The following is a 12,843-nucleotide window of genomic DNA, read 5'->3' on the forward strand; positions in this document are numbered from 1 at the left end:
GCCCCTCCCAGCAGCCTGTCATGTAGGTCTGTGAGCTGCTACCATTCCCCAACCAGCTGCAGCTCTGCCCTGGTGCCGGAGGCTGTCAATGAATTCTTAAAAGGGTTCTCCTGTCTCCCCGCCTGCGATCCCCTACTTCAGCTCACACTCTGGCTGTCATTTCGTTCTTCACACTTGCCTAGCCTGAAAGAGGTGGACTCTGCTGAACAATGGAATTACCAGCACGGAATGACAGAACAGCGGGAGCCTGCAGGATCACTGGGACCAGGGGTTATACAAAGAAGAAAAGAAAAAGAAACACTTGACAGCCTCTGGGCAAATCTGACCCCCACTGCTCAGCTGGCACAGAGTACTGAAAAGGTTGGTGTGCCTCAGGTGGGGCAGGGGCTCTCCATTCCCCAAGGTACCCACCTCTGCCTTCGTCTTACAGAGTTCCTTGGACCCCTGAAAGCACTGAGCTCTGATTTCTGAACTGATCAACGCTTGACTTGTAAAAGAACAAATGCCTCAAAGCCCTGATCAAGGTAATACTGTTAGTTAACACCAAAGCTAACAATTAAAGCCCAGAATTTCCTCTCACTCCAGTGATTTCCCCAGCTATACCGCACCTATCCACCTTGTAAGGGAAGCAGGGGCTTACAGGATTTGCAGAGAAATCTTGACATCATATTCAAATGGCCAGAGAGCTTACACAAGGAATCAACAAATACATACCTCTGTCCTTTTGCTTACGTCGACTTGCCAACCTATAGACAGCAGCCACTTGTGTATTGATATCCAGCTATATTCCGAAAAAGATTTACGTTATCTATCAAAGACATATATGTCAAGATAAGAAATTAGAGATAGATGATGATGAGAAAGCACGGGAATACAATAGTAATGAAATGAGGCTGATATAAAATACCTTTCATGAAGCACTATTTGCCCGTTATAGGAAAGTGGCACATTTGCCTCCACATTTTCTAACGGTTAAATTGTTTTGTCCATCATAGGATTCTGCTTCCCAAAGATAAAATCAAACTATTTGCCAAGAAGAAAAGCAATAGTTTTTCATAAATAAAATGAAAAATTTCACTGAAGGGGTCTGGCATTGTGTGACATAACAAACCAGGCCGTCAGCACCCTCCAAGAGATGTTTTTGGTTTTCATCTGGTGATCACACAGCATAATTGACTTAGGTTACTCTGTGACTTCTAACTTCTGCACAACAAATTCCTGGCGAAACTTAAAGTTTTTGCAAAGGTAGTGCCCATATATTTATGCCATAAATAATTGTCTCACTCACTGATATATGAACAATGTTCAAATATGTGTAGATATTATTATGATTGTAAAATACACTTAAATTTGGTACAGAATTCATGGAGGCTTGTTTTCTCATTCTCTACTTGACAAGAGACACTAGAAGTAAAATTATTAGCATGTGGAAATGGTGGGTGAGGGGCTCCACATGACTTCACAATACGCAAAGGAACTCCATCTTCAAAGACACAACCCCAGTGCAGTATAGTCCTTTACAGCCACCATCCATCCCGACTGGTCAGTGCAAGTGCTGTACCAGGTGTCAAAGAGCAACGTTGTTTTTAATAAATACTAATTTTATTATCTCCCTTGTTAAGAGAAATTGAGAAGCACTCATTTGGAGGACTTAATAGATTGTCTATCCTACAAGCCTTTCTCTACAAATATTTTTCTCTTGACTAAGTGTTTGAATAGAGCCCAAGAGAATTCAGATTTGTAATCCTTGACAATTACCTGGCTTGGGCACTTTTGAAGCTGAGTTAGAGGATCAGTTGACGTTCTTTTGTGAATTTGAGAAGCCTAACAAGGATATACATCTCACCTCCATTCTGCGAGGGGATTCAGGCAAGATGTGGTAAGAAAGTTGAGTGTGTATTCATCTTGATATCTGCATCCCTCTATCTTAACCTCACAGACTAAAAAGCAATCTACATTCCAGAAGGCTCTAAATAGAATGGCCAAACTTGTTTAAGCCAGAATATTCCACAGCCAAATGACGGCTCCACCATTTTAAAATGTCATTCACGGAATGCCTAATATTGAGGAATGTTATTTCCTGCTATTTCTTATATGAGAAACGTGTACCAAGAGCACTGAGGTGACTTGCTGTGCAAAATTATTAAAGATGAATTAATTAAAAAGTAATTCTCTGCCAAATAGCTTTCCTTTTAGGATACACAATCTGTAGTTTTTCTCTTCTGTAATAATTAGATGGCATGTTAGGTTGTCTACTAAGATCTCTCCTAGATCACAATATTGAAAACACAGCAGCCTTACATAAAAGGAAGTTCATCCCAGTGTGTTATCAGATGATAAGAAACTAATTAAAATGAAGGGAAGTCAGGACATAGCCATGCTTTGTCTCACTGAGAAAGCTTGCCTGTTTGATTAAGGGCACCCCTACTCACTTGGAGTCTTGTGGGATGTTATTTTCAGATTCTTCATAAGCATCAGTAGGTGAGCACTGTGGGGGAGAGAGAGAGAGAAAGTTATTTTGAATTGATTTAATCAATTTTTTGTTCACAACCAAAAGCTGACTGATGGTCAATAAAAATGACAAATGGGTTTCCCTGGTGGCGCAGCGGTTGAGAGTCCGCCTGCCGATGCAGGGGACATGAGTTCGTGCCCCTGTCCGGGAAGATCCCACATGCCGCGGAGCGGCTGGGCCCGTGAGCCATGGCCGCTGAGCCTGCACGTCCGGAGCCTGTGCTCCGCAACGGGAGAGGCCGCAACGGGAGAGGCTCACGTACCGCAAAAAAAAAAAAAAAAAAAAAAAATTCTATATTATTCCTGATAGAATCCTGTATGAAGTGACTATTATCCCCATAGAGCAGCAGTGGCTAAATCCCACAGGCCCTTCCTCTAAAATATTAGCTTGAGAAACTCATAGTTTCAGAAAGTAAAGTGGCTAGTATTTTGAACGGAATGTGTTTTAAGTAAAAGGTTTTAGTTAGGCGCTGTAATGTTTATCTTTTCAAAAAATGTAGTCTATTATACTTTGGTCATAACCAAATTGTGCCGTATCTATAATCTATCAAAGGCAGATAAATCAGCAAGAAACGTGGCCCACCATTCAGCGTGTGCGCTGAACTTACGCTGGTGCAGGCGGTATTCCCTAGGGGATTTAGTTACTTTAAGCTTCATGATCACAGGTACTGGGGAAGAAAAGAGGGTCAGCGATTAAGTAACTTTATTTTTCTTAACTGTTTTTTTTTTAATTGCAGTATACTTGATTCACAATATAATAGTTTCAGGTATACAACATAGTGATTCAAAGTTTTTATAGATAATACTCTAAAATATTGGCTGTATTCCCTGTGCTGTATAGTATATCCTTGTAGCTTATTTATTTTATACATAGTAGTTTGTACCTCTTAATCCTCTACCACTATCTTGCTCGTCCCCACATCTTTCACTCCACTGGTAACCACTAGTTTGTTCTCTGTGAGTCTGTTTCTGTTTTGATATATTCATTCATTTGCTTTATTTTTTAGATTCCACATATTAAATGATAACATCCAGTATTTGCCTTTCTCTGTCTGACTTATTTCACCAAGCATAATACCCTCCAGGTCCGTCCATGTTGTTGCAAATGGCAAAATTTCACTTTTTATGGCCATGTAGTATTCCATTGTATATGTGTACACATCTTCATCATCCAGTTATCTGTTGATGGGTACTTAGGTTGCTTCCATATCTTGGCTATTGTAAATAATGCTGCTGTGAACATTGGGATGCATGTATCTTTCTGAATTATTGTTTTTATTTTCTTTGGATAAACACCTAGGAGTGGAATTGCTGGATCACAGGGTAGTTCTATTTTTAGTTTTTTGAGGAACCTCCATGCTGTTTTCTGTAACGGCTGCACCAAATTTCTTTCCCAGTGTACGAGGGTTCCTTTTTCTTCACATCCTCATCAACATTTGTTATTTGTGGTCTTTTTGATGATACTCATTCTGCAGGTGTGAGGTGCATATCTCAGTGTGGTTCTGATTTGCATTTCTCTGATAATTGGCGATGCTGAGCACCTTTTCATGTGCATATTGGCCATCTGTATGTCTTCTTTGGAAAAATGTCTATTCAGGTCTTCAACCCATTTTTTAATCAGATTGTTTCTATTTTTCATATTGAGTTATATGAGCTTTTTATATATTTTGCACATTAACCCCTAATCTGTCATTTGCAAGTATTTTCTCCCATTCAGTAGGTTGTCTTTTCATTTTGTCCATGGTTTCCTTTGCTGTGCAAAAGCTTTTACGTTTAATTAGGTCCCATTTGTTTATTTTTGCTTTCGTTTCCTTGCCTTAGGAGGCATTTCCAAAAAATTACTGCTATGATTTATGTCAGAGTGTTCTGCCTATATTTTACTCTAGGATTTTTATGCTTTCCAGTCTAACACGTAAGTATTTACTCCATTTTGAGTTTATTTTTATATATGGTATAAGAAATTGTTCTAATTTCATTCTTTTACATGTAGCTGTCCAGTTTTTCCAACATCAATGATTGAAGAGACTGTCTTTTCTCCGTTGTATATTCTTGCCTCCTTTGTCACAATTGCATTGGCTTATTTCTGGGCCTTCTATTCTATTCCACTGACCTATGTGTCTATTTTTGTGCCAGTACCATAGGGTTTTGATTACTGTTGTTTTTTTTAGTATATTCTGAAGTCTGGGAACATGATACCTCTGGCTCTGTTCTTCTTTCTCAAGACTGTTTTGGCTCTTCAGAGTCTTTCGTGTTTCCATACAAATTTTAAAATTATTTGTTCTAGTTCTGTGAAAAATGCCATTGGTATTTTGATAGATACTGCATTGAATCTGTAGACTGCCTTGGGTAGTATGGTCATTTTAAAAACATTAATTCTTCCAATCCATGAACACAGTCTATCTCTCCATCTGTTTGTGTCACTTCAATTTCTTTCATCAGTGTCTTATAGTTTTATAGTTTTCCAAGTACAGGTCTTTTACCTCCTTAGTTAGATTTATTCCTAGGCATTTTATTCTTTTTGATGTGATTATAAATGGGACTGTTTCCTTAATTTCTCTTTCTGGTAGTACATTATTAGTGTAAAGAGATACAATGGACTTCTGTATATTAATTTTACATCCTGCAACTTTACTGAATTCATTGATGAGCTCTAGTAGTTTTTGGTAGCATCTTTAGGATTTTCTATGTATAGTATGATGTCATCTGCAAACACTGATTGTTGTTTGGACTGAGGTGTCCCAGTACTGGTGCCTACAGACTGGTGGGCAGGGGTGGGTCTGGGTCCTGAGGCTAACAAGCTAGAGGGAGGATTCCAAAATGGTGGTTGTTAGCACCAGGGTCCTCCTGTTAGAAGAGCACTCAGAAAGGGCTGCCACCAGTGTCTGTGTCCCCAGGGTGAGTCCCAGTTGCCTCCTGCCTCTCTGGGAGATGCTCAAGATCAGCAGGTGGGTCTGACCCAGGCTCCTTTCAAATCACTGCTTCTGCCCTGGGTCCCAGAGCACGTGATATTTTGTGAGCCATTTAAGAGTGGAGTCACCATTTCCCACAGCTCTCTGGGCCTCCCGAAAGTAAGCCTCATTGGCCATCAAAGCCACACGTTCTGGGAGCTCTGCCTGCTGGTGCAGGAACCCCAGGCTGGGGAGCACAGAATGGGGCTCAGACCCCTCGCTCCTTGGGGAGAACTTCTTCCATTGTAGTTATTCTCCCATTCGTGGGTTGCCCCCCTAGGGGTATGGGTCTTGACTATACTGCGGCTCTGCCACTCCAGCCTGTCTTGTTGTGGTTCCTTGTTTATAGCTTCAGTTGTAGAAGGTCTTTTCTGGTAACTTCCAGTATTTCTCATCAATAGTTTCTCTGTAAATAGTTGTAAGTTTGGAGTGCCTGTGAGAGGAAGTGAGCTCAGGATCTTCCTACTCTGCCATCTTGAGAACTCTCGAAGTAACTTGCTTTAGATGGACCTCATAACTGCAATGGAGAACTTGCCTCTTCTGGGATATAGTCAATGGCTAAACTTCCAAGCAAAAGTACTCTTCCTATTCCTTGCTTCCCTTTGCTCTATCGAATATACAGCACCACCACAATGAGATACCACTTCATGCAATTATCATGGCTAGTATCAAAAACAAAAACCCCCAGAAAACAGCAAGTGTTGGCAAGGATGTGGAAAAATTGGAACCCTCGGATGTGGAAAAATTGGAACCCTCATGCACATCTGACGGTAATATAAAATGGTACAAACTTCATGGAAAATAGTTTTATAGTCCCTCAAAAAGTTAAACATAGAATGACTGTATGATCCAGAAATTCCACTTCTGGATATATACCCAGAAGAATTGAAAGCAAGGACTTAAAAGATACTTGTACACCACTGTTTATAGCAACATTATTCACAACAGAAAAAGGCAACGACCCAACTGTCCGTCAACAGATGAACGGATAAACAAACTGTAGCACATCATATAATGGAATATTATTTAGCCATAAAAAGAAATGAAATTCTGATACATACTCTGACATGGCTGAACCTTGAGAACATACTAAGTGAAATAAGCCAGACACAAAAGGACAAATATTGCATGATTCCACTTATATGTGGTACTTAAAATAGGCAAGTTCAGAGAAACAGAAAGTAGAATAGAGGATACTGGGTCCTGGGAGAAAAGGGAATAGAGATATTGTTTAATGGGTACAGAGTGTCTGTATGGGATGATTAGAAAGTTCGGGAAATGGACACTGGTGATAGTTACATAATTTTGTGAAGTATTTAATGCCACCAAGTTGTACACTTATGTATACTTTACCACAATTTTTTTTTTAGAAATACAGCACTAGAAGCCACTATGCCCACTCCTCACTCTCCCCCGTGCCAGATATTGTACAAACCATGACCCTGTTAGCATTTGCTGCATCCCATCCTAGGACCACTGAAAGCATCCCATCCTAGGACCACTGAAAGCATCCCAAACTGTCTGTACTGGGCAATCCTGATAAATCCCCTGTGAGGACAAGCATGTCCCCGATAGGAAATACTGGGATGCCTCCCAGGTGATGGTTTCAGGAGGCCACTGCACTCCTGGACCCTGCAGTTTTAAACAAGTTATTATGAAACAATGGCTTGAATTGTGTATTGGCAAGAACTGTATGACTCTTCAAATTCAATGGATTTAATTAGGTTATAAGAGAATTAGTATTATGAGTATATACCTGATAGAATAACTTAAATCTTTAAAGCATTTGAATGTTAGTGGTTGAAAAAGTGGGCATTTGAAATAGAACACCCACTGCCAGAAAAATTTGACCCTAAGGAAAAAGTTATCCATTAATGAATGAAAGCTTCTGTCAAGGAGCTACACTGGCCTAAGTAAAACGATGCTTTGAGCATATCTGGAAGGACAGGTAATGAGTGCCTGAGTCTAAAGAAAAATTCTCTGCTATCGTCCAGTTTATCATCCAACTAGCAGTTAGAAACCAACCCCATCCCTTAGACAGGTGACGGCTCCACCACATCCCTGCCACAGACAAAACAGTTCTATCCTCTCTGCCCTCCCCATTTCTCCTCACCTTCAGGTAAGGGGCAATGTCAAAATCCAGGAATCATAATGGCAAAGCACACAAAGGTGCAATGGAATTACTGGCTACTGTTCTTTCCTTTTGCCATGACAGGAGGTTTCCTGGTAAGACACTAGGTAAGTAAGAACCTAGTGACTCCCTCTAAGGTACAGAAACATCCTCGTGCAAATTAATTAAAGTATTTACCACCCAAGTGATAATGCTTTCCCTCCAGGTCCCTTTTTATTATCCCTAAAGCTAGAAGTGGCCCAAATGGGGAAATGCTGCAGTTTAGGAATCAGTGGAAGTGACCAAACAGGTTTCTTTTCCATTCACCTTCAACCCATAATTTCAAGTAATGTCCTACTGCCTCTGTCACTGCTCCTCCTATCCCATGAAATGGCCTCTGAGGGAGTAACAGACAGGCAATAACAGCTGGCGTTTTCCCTAGAAATAGTTGGCCTTGCCTCAAATGTGATCTTTCCTCATGCAGCTCGACGCTCATAAGAGCAGTTGACCTGCATCCGAATTATGTCCTTGCCTGTGTCTTCTTGTTAGATGTGAGATGAGCTGTTACTAAGCTCTGTCCAAGTAATGGGGGCCATGCATAAAAAATAAATGAGCATAACTAAAATGAATAATCTATTATCAAACATTAAATATTTGCATATTTAAGCTTGCTCCAAAAAACTGGCAGAGCACAAACCAGCAAAATGGCATCGCATAATATCGACCACAAAGCCCTGGAATGTGATTCTAGCAAAGCACGATGAAGTCAAAGCTCTGTGTGTACAGATTACATCAACGCTTCAGCTCAGTGCCTGGAGAACAAACAACATGCTTAGAATTTTTTTTAACGTAGCTTCTTCTTTTAGTTCAGAATAATAGGACTTCTGACCAAGAATGGAGTCTTGGGGGAGGCAACTTATACCAACAGCAAGAAGCCAGGTTGGTTGTCAGAAGACCTGAGGCCTAGGCTCAGTTGCATCTCTGCTGTGTTTGTCCTCTAGCCAGACACAGAGCCTTGCTTTGCTTCACTTCATTTCTAAAATGGTGTCACAGTATTCTCCACCTACCTAATGGACTATAAAAAGCACAGAGAAAACACAGAGATACCTGTCCTGGCTCCCACCCCACTGTAGGAACACAAGCCGCCTCTGAAGGCCCACATCTTCACCCTGGAGTTGGTGGTGGGCATGCATTTGCTGTATGCTCTATGGCAATTCATCTTGAACTGGAAGAGTTGTCCTTCTGACCTTTCCTCTGCCTGCTTCTCATACTGGAGAGAAGCGTCAGAACCAGCAGCAAGAAGAGGCCTAGGGCTCTATATCAGTATTTCTTTTAAAGGAATTTCTAAGAGGGAAATACAGTTGAGAAAGGCTGTGTGGTCTCCTCTAATAACCTAGAAAGGCAGAAGTTGGAAAGTCAAGGAGTATTTATCAGGGTATCCTAGTATTGAGAGAAAAACTATCAGCTTAAAGAAAACCCCAGACTTCTGTTTTTTTTCTTTTCAACTTCAGCCTTTCTACAACACCAAGAAGAGAAAGCAGGCCCCAGGGCCAACATTTATATTGCCACTGTTCCTGTTTGGCTTTGTGAGAAGAAATTGTACTCCAGAAGCATGATCTATCAATGACATCTGTCACACTGGTTACCAGGCTGATTTAATTTCTCTCTCCTTTCTCATGCTTCCTACTAAAGCTTCCTTCAAGGTCAAAGAAGACGACCTTCTGAAATAATGACCCAATTCTGTCAATATCATATGATATTCACATGTCACTAATTTAAATGGCACTATTTTATTTATTATACTCTGCTGGGAGGCCTCAAATCAGTTAAAATGTCTTCACAGAGATCATTTCAAAGGCCGCCTTTCCTTCAATATCTGATGAAATTCAATTATCCAAATCAAGTTGTGGTCTCATGGAGTGGAAATGTATGTCCTTCAGTAGGGTGAGTAACTGTTGGGGGTACTGCAGTAGACCTAAGTGAAGTACAAGAAAGGACAGAGTGGAGGGCAGTGGGGGTCTGTTCAAACCATGCAGAACCCTAGGGTGACGGGGGGGCAGAGTCAAGGTGGGAGGAGCCTCTTCCATGCGACCAGAGATCAAAGGTCTGCACTGTGGGTCCTTCAGAGTGAGACTGTCTCATTGAGAGTGAGAGAGTCTCTCAGGTGCCTCTGTGTCAGCCTCTTAAAAGTGGCCAGCAAGATACAACTGAAGAATTGGAATGGCAGAAGAGTAGAAAACTAGAGGTGAATGTGAGAAAGATGGGAAAGAAAGAAACTAACATCACTGATTTCTCCATCATGCCTTTCCTACCAGCTACAGGAGTTGAGAAAGAAGGCAAAAAAAAAAAAAAGGGAAACCTCTAGCAGAGAAGGACACCATTATATAAAGATTCACTGGGATGATCTAAATAAAAAGGGATACAAAACACCTCCTGGCACGTTGTTACATGGTAGAAATGCCTATTATTGATTTCACTAGGATAGACCCAAGAGACCCGCTTGCAGCAATTCAAATCTCTGGAAATAAGTGATTCAGTGTGAGCCACAAAGCATTAGAAAAATTGGATTTTGAAGAGTATTAAAAGAAAAAGAATGAGCCAGTGAGAGAGCATACTTTGAAAGCTAAGATTAAAAACATGTTTTTTTCTCTCCAGGGAGGAAACAATTGCTGTAGGAGGCACTGTGATTGCTTTCAAAGGCATTATGTTGGACTGGCGGTCTCAATAAAAGGAGTGGCAGACTTGAAGTCTGAACTTGGAAACGAAAAACTGAAAGGCAACAGTGGAAAATATTCGCCACATACTTCCATCTTAGGGGTCCAATATTAAAACTTTATTAAGGCCAGTAAATATATGCTAGAGATGGGGCTTGAAGAAAATCTGAGAGCTTTGTACGGACAGGAAAAATGTTTCTGGTGTAAAAAAATTCCTTCGTGTTTGTACAAAATTCCTTCTTTCCTTGACACTCTTAGATTCCGGCTACTGCACGATTTACCCTTTCTCATCTCTGATCTGTTGACCTCATGGTCTACTCACTATGTTCACTAAAGACCTTGCCTGTGGCTCATGATCTTTCGATCTGCCTCATGACTCCTCTATCATCCTGAACAACTTCAATCCCTCCAGACACCTACGAGGTAGACAAGTCTTTGGCCTTCTCAGTTCTGGTGACTTTCAACTCCACCTCTATTGTGCCACACAGAACCATAAACACACCATGGCTTTTACCGTCATTGGAATTTTCTACCTGTGACATTTCAATCTTTCATTTACTCATTCATTTTACAAATGCCTATTGAATACCTTCCTTGTGCCGACCATTGTGCTAGTCACTGTAAAAGTAGTTACAGTTAAAAAAGACAATATTTCTTCCTTTGTGGAACTTACAAACTAATGAAGGAGACAGAGAAACTAACAGGCAATTACAATAGAATGACATAAATGCTTTGCTGGCAAACCCACAGGAAGAACATCTGATCTGGATACAGGTTGTCACGCAAGGCTTCCTGTACAAGTGAAGTCTAAGCTGAAACTTTAAGAAGGAGTATAAGCACTGATTATTAGAGAAATGCAAATCAAAACTACAATGAGGTACCACCATTAAAAAGTCTACAAATAACAAATGCAGAAGAGGGTGTGGAGAAAAGGGAACCCTCCTACACTGTTGGTGGGAATGTAAGTTGGTACAGTCACTATGGAGAACAGTATGCAGGTTCCTTAAACTAAAAATAGAGCTACCATGTGATCCAGCAACCCCACTCTTGGGTGTATATCCAGACAAAACTCTAATTCGAAAAGTTAAATGCACCGCTATGTTCATAGCAGCACTATTCACAATAGCCAAGACATGGAAACAACCTAAATGTCCATCGACAGAGGAATGGGTAAAGAAGAGGTGGTACATATATACACAGGAATACTACTCAGCCATAAAACAGAATGAATAATGCCATGTACAGCAACATGAATAGACCTAGGGATTATCATACTAAGTGAAGGAAGCCAGACAGAGAAAGAGAAATACCATATGAGACCACTTATATGTGGAATCTAAAATATGACACAAATGAATTTATCTATGAAACAGAAACAGACTCACAGATATAGAGAACCGAATTGTGGTTTCCAACGGGGAGCGGGTGGAGGAGGGATGGATTGGGAGTTTGGGATTGACAGATGCAAGCTGTTACGTGTGGAATGGATGAACAACAAGGTCCTACTGTACAGCACAGGAGACTACTTTCAATATCCTGTAATAAACCATAATAGAAAAGAGTATGGAAAAGAATATATATATACGTATAATGGAATCACTTCAGAAATTAATACAACATTGTAAATCAATTATACTTCAATAAAAGAAAAGAAAAAAAAGAATGAGTATGAAGAGGCCAAGAGGAGGGACAGGATCCAAATCAAGCTGGTGGAGTATGGAGATCCTGAGCTCACCTCTCCCCACAAACACATCAAAACTACAACATCTATCTCTGAAAATGACCTGAAGAACAGCAGAACAGATTTTTAAAACTAAGGATATAAAGAAAAGGCCACATCAAGACAGGTGGGGGGGACAGAGACATGGTCTATTCAGAACCCATACCCCTGTTGTAGCAATTCACAAGCAGAAGGGATATCACAACCATGGAGGTACCCCTGAGGTATGAGGGGTCCAAGCCTCATGTCGGGCTCCCCAACTTGGGGGACCTGCACCAGGAAGATGAGCCCCCATAATGTCTGGCTTTGAAAACCAGTGGGGCTTACATCCAGGAGAGCCAGAGGGCTGTGGGAAACTGAGACTGCACTCTTGAAGGACTCTTGCACAAACTCACTCATTCTAAGTCCCAATGCAGAGGCTGCAGCTGAGCCATCCAAGCACCTGGGCCATGCAGGAAAATTTACTAACTAATTTTAGGGTGTGTGATAGAAGGACAGTGATCTGGTAGAACTTCTTCCAGAGACAGATGCACTAGCAGGTGACATTTTTTTTTTTTTTTAACTCTTTCACCTAGCTGGTCTTGCACTGGCAGGTGCTATTTCTGTCATTCTCCATCAGATTAGCTAACACTGGACACCTTGTGTTCCCCTGAGAAATAACTGACTCAACGCAGCCAGCCCCTCCAAAGCGGCTCCCACCCTCCTCCACCCACTGGGCAGCCCTGGCTGGCACTGGCACCCCTCCAAAGTGGCTCCTGCTCTGGAGGGCTAGCCCTGTCCATCTGATGGGAGGACTTAGCCAGCATAAGCACCCTCCCAAAGTGGTTCCCACTCCAGGGG

At 41.2% G+C, this 12,843-nt stretch overlaps 1 long non-coding RNA gene across 1 annotated transcript in view; it reads right to left on the bottom strand.

The window, feature by feature from the left end:
- Positions 1-676: 676 nt before the first annotated feature.
- The window catches only part of LOC138414294 (uncharacterized), a 144,175-nt gene continuing 132,008 nt past the window's right edge, over positions 677-12,843 (bottom strand). Inside the window, exons 2-3 of the long non-coding RNA XR_011246741.1 lie at positions 2,433-2,488; positions 677-781 (exon numbers count right to left, since the gene is read on the bottom strand). This is a non-coding gene — a long non-coding RNA (uncharacterized lncRNA). The remainder of the gene's footprint in view (positions 782-2,432; positions 2,489-12,843) is intronic.

This window comes from Delphinus delphis, chromosome 16, assembly GCF_949987515.2.
Source record: "Delphinus delphis chromosome 16, mDelDel1.2, whole genome shotgun sequence".
Classification (NCBI taxonomy): Eukaryota; Metazoa; Chordata; class Mammalia; order Artiodactyla; family Delphinidae; genus Delphinus; species Delphinus delphis.